The sequence below is a fragment of the Amblyomma mixtum genome, chromosome 8, assembly GCF_055824585.1.
Source record: "Amblyomma mixtum isolate Tamu chromosome 8, ASM5582458v1, whole genome shotgun sequence".
In the NCBI taxonomy this organism is placed as follows: Eukaryota; Metazoa; Arthropoda; class Arachnida; order Ixodida; family Ixodidae; genus Amblyomma; species Amblyomma mixtum.
The window spans coordinates 29404368-29423737 of record NC_143019.1 but is presented as its reverse complement, the minus strand read 5'-3'; the positions used below and the strand labels follow the sequence as shown (position 1 = coordinate 29423737).

The 19370-nt window shown below is 46.6% G+C and overlaps 2 pseudogenes across 1 annotated transcript; both read right to left on the bottom strand.

The window, feature by feature from the left end:
• Positions 1–782: 782 nt before the first annotated feature.
• LOC149331858 (iris pseudogene) lies at positions 783–2594 on the bottom strand (annotated as a pseudogene).
• A 7119-nt stretch (positions 2595–9713) lies between these two features.
• LOC149331857 (iris pseudogene) lies at positions 9714–18841 on the bottom strand (annotated as a pseudogene). The gene is made up of 2 exons (XR_016285175.1): positions 18518–18841; positions 9714–10937 (listed from the first exon to the last, which is right to left on the bottom strand). The product of XR_016285175.1 is annotated as an iris pseudogene (transcript).
• Between the last annotated feature and the right edge of the window lie 529 nt (positions 18842–19370).

Below are 19370 nucleotides of genomic sequence, written 5' to 3'. Positions count from 1 at the left end.
TCCCGTGTTTTTACTAGACTTTTTGTGCAACAAATACTGACTTGAGTATTTTATGACGTAGAAGTGGTTACTGTAATTTCGACAAGGATACCACGAGCAGCGACACCATTTTGCAAACATGCAACGTTGTAAAGCCAGTTCAACGAGTTTGAAATGCAATATTTTTACGTTCAATGTCTCGAATAACATTTTCGGTAAAAAAAAATTGAGACACGACTCCCATTTAATTTTGACGGCTTCCAATTTCACTCTATAGCAACACCTCAATCTAACACCAGCACCATGCTGATGCACTGCTCCGAACTCACAACAACCGCCCGGGACTCAAGAGAACAAAAAAAAATTGGCGGGGGCTCAGCTTTGGCTAAGCCTGGTAGGTTGCGAAAGCAGGTGTTTTATACTGCATATGCAGCGCCTCCAGAGGGAAGAGCGCGGCGCGCCGGGGCAAGCGGCCGCCGTTACCCGACGAGCCGAGTTGGTAGCCCATCTCTCGCTCCTGGTATGACGTCAGGCTGGTCACTAGGCATGATATGACGTCAGGGGTCACTCTAAAGGTCAAACGTGCCAAGTGGCCGCCGCCGCTACGCGAAAGGCCGTTCTTGGGAGTGATATTGCTTTCGCAATAAAAATTGGCTGTGGTCTAATTGTGGTTAAACCTGGTGTGACGCGACAGCTCTTGTTGCGACTGTAGGAAGGATGAGACCGAGAGAGACCGGTTAAGCGATGCGCCATTGCCCTGCGATGCGGGTGCTGTCACCGATGGGGCCTGTGAGACTCACATTGTTCTTTCCGAGCAATAAACTGCCACCCGCCACAGTGGACTCTGCTCCTTTGCTCACAATCCTGTAGGCCGGTTGTGAGGACGTCACACGGTCACGCGACCTAGCTGGCCCCCTGCCACCTAGGATGCCACGTGGGGTACCGAACCCCGGCCCATTTTTCGCTCACAACGCCGACCATGCCAAATTTTTTCCACAACGGCAGTCTTAACTCTATCGCAATAATACACGGAAGCACAGAGGCGGTTCTCATGATAACGTTGTATTCGGTTGCATATGTCATGTAATACTCAGCGATGCCACTACAATGCATTTTCATTCATTGTAGTTGCAGTCAAGCAGGAAAGAAATCACAAGGCATCCATCGGAAATCACGTGTGTATTATCAATACACGAAGCATCATCATTAACCCGCACATCAAAGCGCCAGGCCTAAACGCCTAAATTCAAAGTTTAGCGCTGAGCTCCTCGTGCACGCAAAGCCGAGAAGTACGCAAATTATGCCACACGAATTTGTTTGCGCAGACTACGGAGATTATAAATCCGTTTACACGAAGCAATACACGAACAAGTCTTCGCTTTGTGACGCCATTATAGAGTACTGCACGGACTTTCCCGCAAGCCGCGATGTGAACCTCTTTTACTGTTCATTTCATACGGCTGTTCAAGCTGACGAACAGACCCCATGAAAAGCACGAGCTTTGGATCGAGACTGCGGATGAGGAACATGAACGGGCGATCGACAACAAATTGAATTTCCACTGGACGACCTGAAGAGCATTGATACACCATCACAATGCCAGTGGCGGCGGCAGCAGCTTCCGTGCCTTCTTCGTTTATTTCCACGAAGGCCTTATGGACAACCTCGGAAGCCACGAGCTTCCCCGTTTCGCTGATTCCACTGAGGTCCGCAGCAGGTGTAAAGAAGTCTTTAATCCCCATAGCATTCAGCATCTTCTTGAGGTTAATCGCCTGTTCCAACTTGAACCTAGGAAGGTAGAGCTTGACGTCCGAGAAAGTCCATAAGTTCTTCAGAAGGTCGGAAAGACTCGAAGTTGTCAAACTCTCCTCTAGTTTGGACAACCCCTCGACGCTGTCGGGTAGAAGGATGACCATGGAGGTTTTGCCGCCTCGGTACGGTATCTCCAAAGCCTTGACCGCGAGCTCACTACTGCGACTCATCTTGTAGCTGTTCTGTTGGTACATCATGTCGACTTTCTTCTTATTCTTTGAGTCCAGGTGAAAGTAAGAACGATGCGTCGACTTGGGGTCAAACTTGGAGCTCCAGAGGCCCTTGAAGTAGATGGCATTCACAAGGATTAAGATGGTTGAGGTGTCTACGGTTCCCTCGGGAAGAAGATTTTTGATCTTTGATTCGGTGACCTGCTCTACCCAGGCATTGATCTCGTTTCGGACTTTCTCGCAGTTATTCTGGAAGTCAACAGAATCAATCGTGGCACCGTAGGAGTCCCGCAGAAGGGAGAGGTAGGTGTCCAAGACTGGGAATGTCTGCTCAGCGTACATCCGATTGGCGACGTGGAGCTTCACGTCAGGGGTGAACCCGGAAAGTTGGGCGATGAAGCTTGAGAAGTGCTTGTGGATGTCATCGCCGTCGACGTGCAGGACGTCGGTGAGCTCCTTCGCAGTGGTGTTCCGTGCACCTGCTAAAGCCATCGAGAGCGCAGCAGAGATGCTGAACGGGGAGTAGACGATATTCCCCCTGCGGCCGCTTTCTGAGATGAGCTGCCTGTACAGGTCGATGGAGAAGTTAAGGAGGGACTCCCCAAGAAGGTTGGCGGCCATGGTTTCCGTCATCTGCAGGAAAATTTCGAAGACTTTATGAAACTGAAGAGGATGCAATATGAATTTAGAAGTACAAATATGTTACTCTGTGTACTGTGTAGGTTTTAGTTGAAAATCAAAAGAAGCCCCATATTTTCAACGTATTGCAGCGATCATTTGTACGGTTTGTTCACTTTGACAGGCGCTGATATGAGGCGGCATCACATTGTGACACTACATCCGACCTGTTTTGCCTCAAATAAGTGTCGCCACACGCCACATCCTCTATGCTGTTCGAGAATTTTCTACCCGCTTTTTGAATTTGAACTCGAAGATTCTTTGCTAGCTTTAAAGAGCGCGCGATGGAGAGCCGCGGTGATTCTCTTCTTCGTCGACCGCAGAGGACATTTGTGGCGATCGCCGCCGCCGAGTTGTGCAGTTGTTTATGGGCGCAAGTTATCCCAATAAGAAATTAGTTTTCACCGTCCCTATCCCCTGCTAGTCCATTCATGACGCCGTTGTCACCACCACGTTATTCTGTAGTTAACTGGCCGCGATTGTGTCTCGCGTTATCCTTAAGCTCACATGATCAAAATGAATGTGGATTGTGCCATCTAACCAGCATCCATTCTCCGATCTAGTCGAACCTAAGGAACATTCAGGTCAACTTCATGTAATTAAAGTTGTTGGTAAAAGAACTATTATATGGCTCTTTATAGCAATGTAATGTTCGTCCGGACGCAAAAAAAAAGACATTCATGGCAAGGAAACTATAATTCTAAAATTTCCGCACGTAGTTTCAAAGTCGTGACGTCAGCACTTAGAAGGACTGGCTGGCACCGTTTTGAAGTAAATGGAGGGTCAGTATAGCCACTAAGTTCCGCGCAAAAATTAATTCTCTACTCGCGCAGTTTTACATGCGAGCTTAGAGGGTAATGCCGACACGTATAATTAGACAGCCTTTGAGATGTGGATGTGAGGATACAATGGAACGCCTACTGTGTGAGTGCCCCTTTTTTGGCACCGAAAGGCATACGCTGTGCTGTGGTCTGGGCCGCCTCGATCCTTGCCATCTCACGGAGAGTACGATCCTCGGAATTCGGCCGCATCATTTGACGCCCCTCAAGATGTACGAAGCAGTGTTTCGTTACCCTGGAGCCACATGCTTGTGTGACAGGCTGATTGTGCTCTTTTACATCCCTCGTCGCTCATCCCCACTGCAGGGTTGCCAACCGGATCACCCTTCTATTTAACCTCCCTACCTTCACTCTTCCTTTTCCATCCTCTCTCTCTCTCTCTCTTAGCTCGTATTGCAAGAATTATTGAATGAATGGAATACAACTCGTGAATCTGGCTTGCAGGCTTGTATGTGGATTAGAACAAAGGATAGTTGAAGGCAGCCTTCTGTTGTCCCTTGTTCTGCCATTATTATGCAGTGCTCACGCAGGCAAACAGATGGTGGCTTCGAGGTGTCAAGGAAAGATCCTCCGAGCGGCGTTCTAGGGATCATATGTTATATGGTACGGGCAGGCGACATGTGTCGAGTCTGCACTGCTTCCAGCGTCGCCTTTGTCATGGATTTCAGCAATGATGATTGGCTAGCCCTTGATCTGTAACACACTTTGACAAGTACGAGGGCAGCTCCGCTATGCTATTACGTTTAACAGTTGTGCACATCGCGAATTTAGGTTTTTATATGAGTATGCCAAAACTGGCAGTGATTTTTTTCTATCAGATGAGTTTCGATGAGGATTGCTGGTCACTGGCCAAAGTCAATAAAGATGGAAAGACGTTTCGGGAGTGCTACGGCTCCCTTGTTCACTATCAGATAGTGAACAGTGATAGTGAACAAGGGAGCCGTAGCGCTCCCGAAACGTATTTCCATCTTTACTGACTTTGGCCAGTGACCAGCAATCCTCATCACCACGATTCCTGACCATACGGTATGCCGTCAAACCCTCGACTACAGATGAGTTTCGCACTCTGCACCTCAAGTCTAGGGTGCTTGTTCATGCTCGCTGGGAAAAAGTGGTAAATAGCATTTCATGACACAGAGAACTTGATAGCACGTTCTTCAGTGGCGCAGTCTCTTGCAGACGCGTAGTGGTGCGCGTTCTGTGAGGCGTGGGCACAACAACAGGTAGCAATAGGGGTGACGCGTCGTAGAGTTCGATGGATGAAACGATAAGAGAATGAACGAGAGAGAACAACAGCATTAATACACGTAACAGGAGCAGGAGAGCAGTGGGTACCGCTGTACTTGCTCTGTCTGCGCACCCGACGTCCGCTAATGATTGGCCAACTAATCAGGATGTGAAACCTAGCATATATTTGCGGAACGTGACGCCATTACAGAATGGGTGTATACATATGGCTGTTCTACATTTTGACGTGGACCTTATATTACAGGCCCACGCTGCTCGCATGGTGCTGTACTTCTAAACCAGTTCATTTAATAAATATAGCGGCCCTCCATTTGCCAGGTTTACGAGCAAGAAATGGCACAATACAGGCAATCGATAGCTACGTGGCAAATACTCTGGCAGTGAGCTTAAAACAATTGAGAAAACATAAATCGATAAATGTTATGAAAATATGCCGGAAGAAGCAATTTGAGGAAAACGAAGAGATAGGAGGCAAAAAAAGAATGCACTGAGTATGTAATGGCTACAGACGAGCTCACGGTGTAGACACTGATGAATGTTAAGCTTTTTTTTTCAAACGCACGAAAAACCACGAGAAACTAAGCAAACTGATTGGGTGATTGCTTAAATTAAATGACCGCAAAAGGGAGAAATACAGTAGCTCAGTAGTGCTAATAACGGATCGTTTATATCTTCTTTTACCGTGAAACTGCATATGTAGGACAAACGAGAAGATAAATACACACTATCTCGAGAGAGCACCATCACTGAAGAGCATAGCGCGTTCACACATGGTCACTCATTGTGACTTGTGTGACTCTGCACCATTGCTTTCCCGAGCCGAGATTGTGTTTCTGCAGTACGGTGTATTGGGCTAGGTGGTTAACATTCATCTTGCTGATTTAGCGCAACTAAAACTAATTAGGAGAATGAATAGACGACCCGGGAGCTGACTGGCAACATATTGTTTTTCTCGTCACTGTCAGACAGCTCGAGAGAATGTTGATGGTCAGACAGCGATCTGAAGAGAAAACGTTCAAGTTCGCACCAGAGAGCCGGTGTTGACATCGATGTATTGCGCGACAACGCAAACAATACATTTTTCGCGGACATCCAATGCACTGCATCCAATCTGCTCACAGTTTCACGAAAATAAGCATCAGTACATAATAGTTTAAAAGTGTTTCCTTTCCAGGCTTCAGAAGTGGAGCTCGAGTTACATAACATTTACGATTTATTAAATTAAGATCCTAGGTAGCGGTATTTATATTTCTATTGCTCAGATGCGATTGAATCGCAATCTGCAGGCAAAATACAGTACACAGAAGTGGAATTTAGTCTAGATTCCCTGTTGTTCCGCACGGACTCATAATAATATACACAGAACATCTATGTCTTAATAAGCCACAAAATGAATTTGCTTATAAATAACGCAGATAATAAATTACATTTCCGTATAAGAAAAAAATCTGAAGATTTCTGGAGAAAGTGTTTCAGTTCGTACCTTGTACAAGTGTAAGCAATACAAAAGGCTACACACATTCCACGGTTACTTAGCAAATCCTTTTTTACTCGTCTATCAGGCACGGCAAAACATTAAAGTAACCGAGCGTCGAACAAAACATTACTAAAAATATTATGTTTCGCCCTCATGCTTGCAGATTATGCAGCGAATGTATGCTAATAATGTGTTTTCCCTTTCACCCTTCATCAACATTCATTTCTAAAATCGAGGAAGGAACTCTCACCACGCACCAGCTTAGTGGCGCAGGTGAACAAGACCCGTTATGCCCACGTAATGATCACCCGTTCCCACGGAGAAGCGTGTGGTCATGAACGCCTAGAAATAATGCGAGCTGACGCAGAATACAAACCTGAAAAATCTAGGTATCCAGCGGCGATGTCAGTTTTCACGTCCACCACAGTTGAAACCGGGCGGGTTGTTCTTTGTTGCCGTTCCTAGCGCCACCTATATTGTTTACTGTACGTCTACGGGAGAAGCAGGCGCTCTTCTTACCGCGCACTTCACCCAGTGGAGGAACCTGACCGCCTAGTTTCCACTTCCGTTGCAGCGTAGAGTGAAAACGCGGGTTACGTACTTTTCACAGATAACGTACGTCGATCGCTTTACGATTGCGGCGAAAGAATGAATGGGCACTCCAACCGCACAACGATGACGGTTAGGCGCAGCGGCAAGGACGTTCGTTGCTCCCTCTTGCGACACGCCAGCAGCAGGCAACAACGTCTGGGTCGACGCCCCCTAGAGAGCGGACGTACCCATGTCCGGTCCTGAAGACTCCCTAACACTGGAATTCCCTAGCGAAAGTATTGATTTCTCGCGTGTCCTTATTATTTCCAGTATTTCCCGAGCAGCTTCAGATTTCGCCGGCGTGCCGGTTTTGAAGAATGTTTGCAGTGCAGTTCTAATCGAGGTTGAGTCGGGCAATTTGCTAAATGCTCAAGGCTTTCGAATGTTTTACGACACGTGAACATGGAGTTGATGGGGCCGCTTTTTCGTAGCAGCAAGCAAAAAATGTGCGTCAACTAATAATCAGCAAAGGGCCCGTTTTTTAATCCTACACACTCTTTTGCCGGGGTGCCTACAGAGCACCGCTAAGGCTATTTATGCATACTTATTATTTATTTTGCCGTTCCTGAAACATTGCTTTGGCCCTAACTAAAGGAGCATTGCAGCAACAAGAAAAAATACACTTAAATCCGAAGAGGATATGCAGTCTTAATTTTTAAGCAAAGAACGAAAATTGAGGCACTAAATAAGAAATGCAACTCGACGGCCACCTCCTTCGGCAGTCAAAAACTCATTCCAATTCTTTTAAGAAGTCGTTGCACCTAAAGACGATTGGTGGCAACTAATTTTATTGAGTTTTCAGTGAAACAATTATTTTTATAGCACTTTTTCCTTTAAACCGAACCGAGGTATATCATGCAGTATCACTTGTGTGGCTTGCAGTAGCCAGCGGGATACAGTTTGGGTGGTTTTGTGAGATCATTCCTTTCACACAGTTATGAAGCTTACAAGTAAACTTATTTTGCGACGTATTTGCAACTTTGGAATACGATTTTATTGCAGAAACAAAGAAGGAGACAGTAGTTCTTTATATTTACCATACTAAAATCTCGCAGGTTTCTTTGAAAACCTCCAATTTTTAGTATCCTTGTTTCAGATAGACTACCATCATACCGACGCATATTTCAACTTGTACCTCGCAAGAATTTTTGGTTTTTTGTCGTTTGCGGATTTTTATTTAAAAAGGTTTCAGGGGCACGGCGGTTCACTCTTCGCAGGTGGATTGTGCAACAAGGCAGAAAATGCGTACTTCTGACAGCTCAAAAATTAGATGATTAGCTCAGCAGTGAACTCTATGATTTTATGCCGCATGACTGTATTGCAAAATTGCAGGCCTTCAACATGGAATGTGAGACCGCTTTTCGAACATTCTTTATCGGCACCTTGATTAGAAATACTGAACGTCAAAAAAACACATTTGAAAGCTCATTGAGTTGTCTGTCCCGTGTTTTTACTCGATTTCTTTGCAACACACACTGACTTGTGTATTTTATGATGTAGAAGTGGTTACTGTGATTTCGACAAGGATACCACGAGCAGCGACACCATTTTGCAAACATGCAACGTTGTAAAGCCAGTTCAACGAGTTTGAAATGCAATATTTTTACGTTCAATGTCTCGAATAACATTTTCGGTAAAAAAATTGAGACTAGACTCCCATTCAATTTTGACGGCTTTCAATTTCCCAATATAGCAACACATCAATATAACACCAGCACCATGCTGATGCATTGCTCCGAACTCACAACAACCGCCCAGGATTCAAGAGAACAAAAAAAAATTGGCGGGGGCTCAGCTTTGTTTAAGCCTGGTAGGTTGCGAAAGCAGGTGTTTTATACTGCATGTGCAGCGCCTCTAGAGGGAAGAGCGCGGTGCGCCGTGCCAAGCGGCCGCCGTTACCCGCCGAGCCGAGTTGGTAGCCCGTCTCTCGCTCCTGGTATGACGTCAGGCTATAACGTCACTGGCGCCTCTAGCGAGAGGACCGCGGCGTGCCGCGCCAAGCGGCCCCCATTACGCGACGAGCCGAGTTGGTAGCCCATTTCTCACTCCTGATATGACGTCAGGCTGGTCACTAGGCATGGTATGACGTCAGGGGTCACTCTAAAGGTCAAACGTGCCAAGTGGCCGCCGCTACGCGAAAGTCCGTTCTTGGGAGTGGTATTGCTTTCGCAATAAAAATTGGCTGTGGTCTAACTGTGGTTAAACCTGGTGTGACGCGACAGCTCTTGTTGCGACTTTAGGAAGGATGAGACCGAGAGAAACCGGTTAAGCGATGCGCCATTGCCCTGCGATGCGGGTGCTGTCACCGATGGGGCCTGTGAGACCCACATTGTTCTTTCCGAGCAATAAACTGCCACCCGCCACAGTGGACTCTGCTCCTTTGCTCACAATCTTGTAGGCCGGTTTTGAGGACGTCACACGGTCACGCGACCTAGCTAGCCCCCTGCCACCTAGGATGCTACGTGGGGTACCGAACCCCGGCCCATTTTTCGCTCACAACGCCGACCATGCCAAATTTTTTCCACAACGGCAGTCTTAACTCTATCGCAATAATACACGGAAGCACAGAGGCGGTTCTTATGATAACGTTGTATTCGGTTGCATATGTCATATAATACTCAGCGATGCCACTAGAATGCATTTTCTTTCATTGTAGTCGCAGTCAAGCAGGAAAGAAATCACAAGGCATCCATCGGAATTCACGTGTGTATTATCAATACACGAAGCATCATCATTAACCCGCACATCAAAGCGCCAGGCCTAAACGCCTAAATTCAAAGTTTAGCGCTGAGCTCCTCGTGCACGCAAAGCCGAGAAGTACGCAAAATAGGCCACACGAATTTGTTTGCGCAGACTACGGAGATTATAAATCTGTTTACACGAAGCAATACACGTACAAGTCTTCGCTTAGTGACGCCATTATAGAGTACTGCACGGACTTTCCCGCAAGCTGCGATGTGAACCTCTCTTAATGTCCATTTCATACGGCTGTTCAAGCTGACGAATAGACCCCATGAAAAGCACGAGCTTTGGATCGAGACTGCGGATGAGGAACATGAACGGGCGATCGACAACAAATCGAATTTCCACTGGACGACCTGAAGAGCATTGATACACCATCACAATGCCAGTGGCGGCGGCAGCAGCTTCCGTGCCTTCTTCGTTTACTTCCACGAAGGCCTTATGGACAACCTCGGAAGCCACGAGCTTCCCCGTTTCGCTCATTCCCCTGAGGTCCGCAGCAGGTGTAAAGAAGTCTTTAATCCCCATAGCATTCAGCATCTTCTTCAGGTTAATCGCCTGTTCCAACTTGAACCTAGGAAGGTAGAGCTTGACGTCCGAGAAAGTCCATAAGTTCTTCAGAAGGTCGGAAAGACTCGAAGTTGTCAAACTCTCCTCAAGTTTGGACAACCCCTCGACGCTGTCGGGTAGAAGGATGACCATGGAGGTTTTGCCGCCTCGGTACGGTATCTCCAAAGCCTTGACCGCGAGCTCACTACTGCGACTCATCTTGTAGCTGTTCTGTTGGTACATCATGTCGACTTTCTTCTTGTTCTTTGAGTCCAGGTGAAAGTAAGAACGATGCGTCGACTTGGGGTCAAACTTGGAGCTCCAGAGGCCCTTGAAGTAGATGGCATTCACAAGGATTAAGATGGTTGAGGTGTCTACGGTTCCCTCGGGAAGAAGATTTTTGATCTTTGATTCGGTGACCTGCTCTACCCAGGCATTGATCTCGTTTCGGACTTTCTCGCAGTTATTCTGGAAGTCAACAGAATCAATCGTGGCGCCGTAGGAGTCCCGTAGAAGGGAGAGGTAGGTGTCCAAGATTGGGAATGTCTGCTCAGCGTACATCCGATTGGCGACGTGGAGCTTCACGTCAGAGGTGAACCCGGAAAGTTGGGCGATGAAGCTTGAGAAGTGCTTGTGGATTTCATCGCCGTCGACGTGCAGGACGTCGGTGAGCTCCTTCGCAGTGGTGTTCCGTGCACCTGCTAAAGCCATCGAGAGCGCAGCAGAGATGCTGAACGGGGAGTAGACGATATTCCCCCTGCGGCCGCTTTCTGAGATGAGCTGCCTGTACAGGTCGATGGAGAAGTTGAGGAGGGACTCCCCAAGAAGGTTGGCGGCCATGGTTTCCGTCATCTGCAGGAAAATTTCGAAGACTTTATGAAACTGAAGAGGATGCAATATGAATTTAAAAGTACAAATATGTTACTCTGTGTACTGTGTAGGTTTTAGTTGAAAATCAAAAGAAGCCCCAGATTTTCAACGTATTGCAGCGATGATTTGTACGGTTTGTTCACTTTGACAGGCGCTGGTATGAGGCGGCATCACATTGTGGCACTACATCCGACCTGTTCTGCCTCAAATAATTGTCGCCACACGCCACATCCTCTATGCTGTTCGAGAATTTTCTACCCGCTTTTTGAATTTGAATTTGATTGTAAAACATTTTATTCGCCGGGAAGAGCTTGGCAAGAGGGCGCGTTAAGTGGTCGAGAGTACATAGCCCTCGACGACTTTGTCAGCCCACTCCACCGCCAAAACTTGCGTTCTGGGGTCAGAGCTAGCCAGCACTGTCTCCCACCGCTCAAGAGAAGGAGCTGTAACTAGATCACCCGGAGGTGGCTCTATTTTGCAGTCCCACAGGATGTGATCGTAGGTAGCACGTTGGCCACAGTGTTTGCAGTTTGGGTTGTAAAGATCTGGATAAATGTGCGCGAGGAGTGATGGGGTGCGTATCGATCTCGTCTGTAGACGACGCCACGTAACCTCTTGTTCTTTAGTAAGTCTTTTGTCTGGAGGGGGGAAAATTCTCCTCTCTAATTTAAAATGATTGGTGAGATCATGATATGTGATCATTGAGTCCTTCGTGAAATTCAGGGAGCCAGACTCATCCACTGCCCGGTCGACGAAACCTCGGGCTTTATTGTGGGCTGCCTCGTTCCCCGGATTCCCCGAATGGGCTGGGACCCATATCAATTCGGAATAATTTGGTGAGAATTTGGTTGCGTTAAGGATTCTAAGGGAGGTGTTTGTAATTCGCCCTTTAGCGAAATTATTGATACCCATTTTGGAATCGCTGAGGATGATGCTCCCTTGGGTATGTGCTAGGGCGAGGGCTATAGCCGCCTCTTCTGCCGTTTCAGAGGATTTCGTTTTGATTGTCGCCGAGACGATGTGGTCACCATTCTCGTTCACAACCACAATTGCAAAGGCATTGGTATTTTTGTATTCTGCCGCATCTACATAAAGTGTTGCAGCGCACTGTCTGTATTTCTTATGTAAGGCTTTGGCTCGTGCTTGTCTTCTACCCTCATGGTGTAAGGGGTGCATGTTTTTGGGGAGTGGTTTGATTAGTAGGGCCGTCCTATAGTCGCGGGGTAAGTCTACTTTAGCATCGTTATTCGTAGGTTGAAAGTTAATTCCGAGCCTGGTAAGAATACTCCTGCCAGTTCTGGAATTGGCTAATCGCGCTGTTTGAGCCATTAAATGGGCTTCTTTCAGTTCATTGTAGGTGTTATAGGTGTTATGTATTCCTAACCTCATAAGCCTTTCGGTTGAGGCATTTAGTGGGAGTCCTAACGCAGCCTTATAGGCCTGCCGTATCATGCTATCCAATTTGTCCTTTTCTGCTTTCGAAAATTTGAGATAAGGGGTGGCATAGAGTATCCTGCTTAGCGCAAAGGCCTGCACTAGGCGGCATAAATCTCTTTCCCTCACCCCTTGTCTGCGGTTAGCTATGCGGCGGATTAATCGCGCCGTCGCTTCTACCGTGCGTTTTAGCTTAGTGAGTGTGTCAGTATTCTTTCCATTTGTTTGTAAATACAACCCCAGTATTCTCATGGTCTGTACCTCTTTGACAGATCGTCCATTAACATAGACGTTTATTTGCGGGGGGGATGTCGTGGTACGCCTACCTCTTTGTTTACGACGGATCACGAAGAGTTCAGATTTTTGCTCAGAACAAGTGAGGCCGGATTCCCATGCGCATGCCTCAATGATGTCCACTGCTGCTTGGAGTGTGTCTTCTATGTAGCCTTCGCATCCTTTGGTTACCCAAAGTGTGATGTCATCTGCATAGAACGTGTGATGTAGGTCTGGTATTTGTGCCAGTTTGGGGGGAATTTTGATGAGGGAGAGGTTAAAAAGGAAAGGGGACAGGACGGAGCCCTGTGGCGTTCCTTTACTTCCTAGTGTGATTGGGGCAGACTCTATTGTTCCGACCGTTATCACTGCTGTTCTGTTAGTGAGGAAGGATCGGATGTAGTTGTACGTCCTTTCTCCGGGGTTGATTTCTGACAAGCTTGTCAAAATGGCTTTGTGGGTGATGTTGTCGAAAGCTTTAACAAGGTCTAAACCCAATATTGCTTTCGTTCCTGTTCCCTCGTCAGCTTCAATTATGTCCTTGTTAAGCTGCAAGAGTATGTCCTGGGTAGATAGTTGGGCCCTGAATCCTAACATTGTTTCAGGTAGGAGGTTCATGTCCTCCGCATAGTTGTGGAGCCTATTGAGGATGACATGCTCCATGAGTTTGCCTAGGCATGATGTTAATGAAATTGGGCGTAGATTCTCAGTGCTGAGTTTCTTACCCGCTTTAGGAATAAAAGTGATTTTCGCGTTTTTCCACTCTGGTGGTATGTTGCCTGCATGCCAGTATTTGTTCATAAGGTCTGTAACCGCCGCGATCGACGTTGTGTCTAAGTTCCTGAGAGTCTTATTTGTTACTTTGTCTGGTCCTGCCGCAGATGTTGTCCGCAGTTTTCCAATTGCGTACCAGACCTCTGCGTCTGTGATGTCTGCGTCTAAATTTGGATTAGGAGTCCCCCGGTAGTCTGGTTGTGTGGTACCATCATCCGTGTTTAGATAACGTTCTGCTAGCTCTTTGATTAGGTCTTCAGTTGTACCCTCATATTTATGTATGAGTCTGTACAGTTGACTTTGTTGCACGGGACGTGTTTGTTCTGGGTCGAGCAGGTGTCTTAGAAGATGCCATGTCTTCTTATTTCCGTGCTGTCCATTGACGCTTTCACATATTTGGTTCCATTGTTGTGTTTGGAGAGTAAGTGTATGTTCCTCGATTCGCCTCTCGATTTCAGCGATCTTTTTGCGTAGTCGCTTGTTGTGTTTTTGCTTCTTCCAGCGTTTTTGGAGGCCTTTTTGTGCCTGCCACAGGTGTAACAGCTTTGAGTCTGCAATCTGCTCCTCCTTCTCAACTGGCACCACAACGCTAGTGGAGCGGACATCCTCATTCAGGGAGATAACCCAGTCGCTAAGGTTAGAGATCTCCTTTGGAGCTGTTTTGTCGCGAAGTTGCCTGAACTTGTCCCAATCCGTGGTTCGTATTTCTTTTGCTTTGTTTTTGAGTTTTGTCGTGGGGAAGGTGATGCTAAGGATGAAGTGATCACTACCAAGGTTTTGCCCGGTGTTGACCCACTTTGCGTCCTTGACGTTTTTAGAGAGGGATAAGTCTGGAGATGTGTCTACACATACACTGTTACCCATTCGTGTGTGGTCGCTCGGGTTGTTTAGCGTTGTGAGCCCTAGTGACTGTATGATTTGCCAGAGCAGGTTCCCTTTCGGAGTTGCTTTGGTATATCCCCATGCTGGGTGTTGAGCGTTGAAGTCTCCCACAATTATTAGTTGAGCCCCAGCAGCCAGCTTTACTGTGTTTATCAACAAGTGTGGGAGTCCATTGCCTTTGTTTCTGGGCGGGTTGTATACATTAAGGATGAAGAGATTTGAGTCTCCTTTTTGCCTTGGTACTATTTCAAGTAGGGTGTAATCTTCTTCCGAATCATTTATAAAATGTTGAATTGCGGTGATATTTCTATGCACCAGAGTGGCTGTGAAGGAGCCGGCTGCGTTACTAGTATCATAATGAGGTGGCAGATATGCTTTATAGCCTGGCAGTGTAGCCCTGCCGCTAGCTTCTTGCAAAGCAATCACGTCTGGGGTTGGAACAGACGGTGCTTGTTGGATGTGGAGCTGCAAGTGGGCCCGCTTGCGGCGGAAGCCTCTGCCGCAATTTGAACTCGAAGATTCATAGCTAGCTTTAAAGAGCGCGCGATGGAGAGCCGCGGTGATTCTCTTCTTCGTCGACCGCAGAAGACGTTTGTGGCGATCGCCGCCGCCGAGTTGTGCAGTTGTTTATGGGCGCAAGTTATCCCAATAAGAAATTAGTTTTCACCGTCCCTATCCCCTGCTAGTTCATTCATGACGCCGTTGTCACCACCACGTTATCCTGTAGTTAACTGGCCGCGATTGTGTCTCACGTTATCCTTAAGCTCACATGATCAAAATGAATGTGGATTGTGCAATCTAACCAGCATCCATTCTCCGATCTAGTCGAACCTAAGGAACATTCAGGTAAACTTTATGTAATTAAAGTTGTTGGTAAAAAAACTATTATATGGCTCTTTATAGCAATGTAATGTTCGTCCGGACGCAAAAAAAGACATTCATGGCAAGGAAACTATAATTCTAAAATTTCCGCACGTAGTTTCAAAGTCGTGACGTCAGCACTTAGAAGGACTGGCTGGCACCGTTTTGAAGTAAATGGAGGATCAGTATAGCCACTAAGTTCCGCGCAAAAATTAATTCTCTACTCGCGCAGTTTTACATGCGAACTTAGAGGGTAATGCCGACACGTATAATTAGACCGCCTTTGAGATGTGGATGTGAGGATACAATGGAACGCCTACTGTGTGAGTGCCCCTTTTTTGGCACCGAAAGGCATACGCTGTGCTGTGCTCTGGGCCGCCTCGATCCTTGCCATCTCACGGAGAGTACGATCCTCGGAATTCGGCCGCATCATTTGACGCCCCTCAAGATGTACGAAGCAGTGTTTCGTTACCCTGGAGCCACATGCTTGTGTGACAGGCTGATTGTGCTCTTTTACATCCCTCGTCGCTCATCCCCACTGCAGGGTTGCCAACCGGATCACCCTTCTATTTAACCTCCCTACCTTCACTCTTCCTTTTCCATCCTCTCTCTCTCTCTCTTAGCTCGTATTGCAAGAATTATTGAATGAATGGAATACAACTCGTGCATCTGGCTTGCAGGCTTGTATGTGGATTAGAACAAAGGATAGTTGAAGGCAGCCTTCTGTAGTCCCTTGTTCTGCCATTATTATGCAGTGCTCACGCAGGCAAACATATGGTGGCTTCGAGGTGTCAAGGAAAGATCCTCCGAGCGGCGTTCTAGATATCATATGTTATATGGTACGGGCAGGCGACATGTGTCGAGTCTGCGCTGCTTCCAGCGTCGCCTTTGTCATGGATTTCAGCAATGATGATTGGCTAGCCCTTGACCTGTAACACACTTTGACAAGTACGAGGGCAGCTCCGCTATGCTATTACGTTTAACAGTTGTGCACATCGCGAATTTAGGTTTTTATATGAGTTTGCCAAAAATGGCAGTGATTTTTTTCTATCAGATGAGTTTCGATTAGGATTGCTGGTCACTGGCCAAAGTCAATAAAGATGGAAAGACGTTTCGGGAGTGCTACGGCTCCCTTGTTCACTATCAGATAGTGAACAGTGATAGTGAACAAGGGAGCCGTAGCGCTCCCGAAACGTATTTCCATCTTTACTGACTTTGGCCAGTGACCAGCAATCCTCATCACCACGATTCCTGACCATACGGTATGCCGTCAAACCCTCGACTACAGATGAGTTTCGCACTCTGCACCTCAAATCTGGGGTGCTTGTTCATGTTCGCTGGGAAAAAGTGGTAAATAGCATTTCATGACACAGAGAACTTGATAGCACGTTCTTCAGTGGCGCAATCTCTTGCAGACGCGTAGTGGTGCGCGTTCTGTGAGGCTTGGGCACAACAACAGGTAGCAATAGGGGTGACTCGTCGTAGAGTTCGATGGATGAAACCATAAGAGAATGAACGAGAGAGAACAACAGCATTAATACACGTAACAGGAGCAGGAGAGCAGTGGGTACCGCTGTACTTGCTCTGTCTGCGCACCCGACGTCCGCTAATGATTGGCCAACTAATCAGGATGTGAAACCTAGCATATATTTGCGGAACGTGACGCCATTACAGAATGGGTGTATGCATATGGCTGTTCTACATTTTGACGTGGACCTTATATTACAGGCCCACGCTGCTCGCATGGTGCTGTACTTCTAAACCAGTTCATTTAATAAATATAGCGGCCCTCCATTTGCCAGGTTTACGAGCAAGAAATGGCACAATACAGGCAATCGATAGCTACGTGGCAAATACTCTGGCAGTGAGCTTAAAACAATTGAGAAAACATAAATCGATAAATGTTATGAAAATATGCCGGAAGAAGCAATTTGAGGAAAACGAAGAAACAGGAGGCAAAAAAAGAATGCACTGTGTATGTAATGGCTACAGACGAGCTCACGGTGTAGACACTGATGAATGTTAAGCTTTTTTTGTTCAAACGCACGAAAAACCACGAGAAACTAAGCAAACTGACTGGGTGATTGCTTAAATTAAAAGACCGCAAAAGGGAGAAATACAATAGCTCAGTAGTGCTAATAACGGATCGTTTATATCTTCTTTTACCGTGAAACTGCATATGTAGGACAAACGAGAAGATAAATACACACTATCTCGAGAGAGCACCATCACTGAAGAGCATAGCGCGTTCACACATGGTCACTCATTGTGACATGTCTGACTCTGCACCATTGCTTTCCCGAGCCGAGATTGTGTTTCTGCAGTACGGTGTATTGGGCTAGGTGGTTAACATTCATCTTGCTGATTTAGCGCAACTAAAACTAATTAGGAGAATGAATAGACGACCCGGGAGCTGACTGGCAACTGATTGTTTTTCTCGTCACTGTCAGACAGCTCGAGAGAATGTTGATGGTCAGACAGCGATCTGAAGAGAAAACGTTCAAGTTCGCACCAGAGAGCCGGTGTTGACATCGATGTATTGCGCGACAACGCAAACAATACATTTTTCGCGGACATCCAATGCACTGCATCCAATCTGCTCACAGTTTCACGAAAATAAGCATCAGTACATAACAGTTTAAAAGTGTTTCCTTTCCAGGCTTCAGAAGTGGAGCTCGAGTTACATAACATTTACGATTTATTAAATTAAGATCCTAGGTAGCGGTATTTATATTTCTATTGCTCAGATGCGATTGAATCGCAATCTGCAGGCAAAATACAGTACACAGAAGTGGAATTTAGTCTAGATTCCCTGTTGTTCCGCACGGACTCATAATAATATACACAGAACATCTATGTCTTCATAAGCCACAAAATGAATTTGCTTATAAATAACGCAGATAATAAATTACATTTCCGTATAAGAAAAAAATCTGAAGATTTCTGAAGAAAGTGTTTCAGTTCGTACCTTGTACAAGTGTAAGCAATACAAAAGGCTACACACATTCCACGGTTACTTAGCAAATCCTTTTTTACTCGTCTATCAGGCACGGCAAAACATTAAAGTAACCGAGCGTCGAACAAAACATTACTAAAAATATTATGTTTCGCCCTCATGCTTGCAGATTATGCAGCGAATGTATGCTAATAATGTGTTGGCCCTTTCACCCTTCATCAACATGCATTTCCAAAATCGAGGAAGGAACTCTCACCACGCACCAGCTCAGTGGCGCAGGTGAACAAGACCCGTTATGCCCACGTGATGATCACCCGTTCCCACGGAGAAGCGTGTGGTCATGAACGCCTAGAAATAATGCGAGCTGACGCAGAATACAAACCTGAAAAATCTTGGTATCCAGCGGCGATGTCAGTTTTCACGTCCACCACAGTTGAAACCGGGCGGGTTGTTCTTGGTGTTTCCGTTCCAAGCGCCACCTATACTGTTTACCGCACGTCTACGGGAGAAGCAGGCGCTATTCTCACAGCGCACTTCATCCAGTGGAAGAACCCAGCCGCCTAGTTTCCACCTCCTTTGCACCGTAGAGTGAAAACGCGGGTTACGTACTTTTTCACAGATAACGTACGTCGATCGCTATACGATTGCGGCGAAAGAATGAATGGACACTCCAACCGCACAACGATGACGGCTAGGCGCAGTGGCCTGAACGATTGTTGCGCCCTCTTGCGACACGCCAGCAGCAGGCAACAACAACGTCTGGGGCGACGACCCCTAGAGAGCGCACGTACCCATGACCGGTCCCCAAGACTCCCTAACACTGGAATTCCTCAGCGAAAGTATTGATTCCTCGCGTGTCCTTATTCTTCCCAGTATTTCCCTAGCGGCTTCAGATTTCGCCGGGACGCCGGTTTTGAAGAGTGTTTGCAACGCAGTTCTAATCGAGGTTTAGTCGGGCAATTTGCTAAGGGCTCAAGGCTTTCGAATGTTTTACGATACGTGATCATGGAGTGGATGGGGCCGCTTTTTCGTAGCAGCAAGCAAAAAATGCGCGTCAACTAAATTAATCAGCAAAGGGCCTGTTTTTTAATCCTACACACTCTTTTGCCGGGGTGCCTACAGAGCACCGGTAAGGCTATTATGCATATTTATTATTTATTTTGCCTTCCTTGAAACATTGCTTTGGCCCTAGCAAAAGGAGCATTGCAGCAACAAGAAAAAATACACTTTAAATA